The following is a 1,772-nucleotide window of genomic DNA, read 5'->3' on the forward strand; positions in this document are numbered from 1 at the left end:
TTCCTTCATCCTCTCCTGTATGTTAATTAACAAGTTAGTATCTCATATAAAGAAGGTTAATTATAAATAATTTATCAAAATATATATCAGTGAGTACTTACACATCTCTCCCTGACCACCTCATTTGGATAGTCACCATCCTTCTTCGTGTGTGTCGAGATGTAAGCTTGTGCTCGAGTAGGAGTAGTGCTAAAAGATAAGGTCTGCATAAAAAATAAAAAAATAATAATAATAAGGGAAAAATATAAAAAAGCCCCCCAAACTACCAGCCGTTTTCGATTTAGCCCCCTGATGTTCCAAAAGTCATAAAGTAGCCCCCTAAACTACCAAACTGTCGCATTTTGGCCACTCCGTTAGTCAAAACCGTCAGTCTGGACGGAAATTACAAAACGACGTCGTTTGGTTATGGGTAAGTTACAAAAATACCCTTCTATGTATTATTATTATTTTATTTTTTTTAAGGAGCAAAACGGCGCCGTTTTGCTCCCAAAAGGGTTCACTTACCCTAAGCAAAACGGCGCCGTTTTGCTTAGGTTAATTAAACCCTTGTTCAGCGTTTTCCCTCCACGCTTGAACAAACCTTCTTCTCGGCTCAGACTTCATCTTGTCTCAGATGTTGAGTTCAACTCCTCTGGAGAGAAATATGGTTTCATCTCCTTCTCAATCGCTTAGGTTCAAATCTTAGCCTCTAACTATTGGACAATCCTAAGAGAACCCAAAGAAAAAAAAAATATAAAAAAAATACTCCAGGGCAGAAAACAACACCCAAACCCATCTATGGGAATTGAATTTGGTTTTTCTCTGCAGTAGCCATGAAATCAAAGAACGTGAATGTTATAGATCAACAACCCGGCCAGTGGGTTTTGACAAAATGATTTCTAGGTTGGACGGAATGATTTCTGGGTTTTTGGGTTTTGCAGGATGACGGCGTGAAGACGGGATGACGACGATCGGCGTGAGGGGGACCACCGGCGCGATGGGCTGGATCACCGGAGCTGTGCGTGTGGAGAAGAGAATCGGCCATGGCTGTGCGTGAGGGGGAGGGGGTGAGCTGTGCTGCGTGGGATTGATTGAGAATGGGGAAAAGGGTTTAATTAACCTAAGCAAAACGGCGCCGTTTTGCTTAGGGTAAGTGAACCCTTTTGGGAGCAAAACGGCGCCGTTTTACTCCTCCTTAAAAAATAAAAAAAAAATAAAAAAAAAAAAATAAAAATACATAGAAGGGCATTTTTGTAACTTACCCATAACCAAACGACGTCGTTTTGTAGTTTCCGTCCAGACTGACGGTTTTGACTAACGGAGTGGCCAAAATGCGACAGTTTGGTAGTTTAGGGGGCTACTTTATGACTTTTGGAACATCAGGGGGCTAAATCGAAAACAGCTGGTAGTTTGGGGGGCTTTTTTATATTTTTCCCATTAGTTATTTAAGTCAATCTGGATGATCGAGTCCTGGGCTTAATAGAGTAAAACAAAAGAATCTCATTACGGGTTCTTGGATTAATCAACATGGGAAACTGGGAGTAGACACCCATGCCCTAGGCCTTATATGTTTGTCAATTTCCACAAATTTATGCTTTCTTAAATAACTACTTAGTAGACACCCATGCTAAATCCTTTAAGAAAGAAAAGAATTAGAGTAGACACACATGCCTAATTCGTTGCTTAGAGAAATCAATAGCTTAAGGAGTAGACACTCATGCCCATAGGTTGGCAAACATTATGTAATCATAATATGATTGGAACATTGGCAAATTGTTATATTATTGAGCATA

This window comes from Corylus avellana, chromosome ca5 (genome assembly GCF_901000735.1).
Source record: "Corylus avellana chromosome ca5, CavTom2PMs-1.0".
Taxonomy (NCBI): Eukaryota; Viridiplantae; Streptophyta; class Magnoliopsida; order Fagales; family Betulaceae; genus Corylus; species Corylus avellana.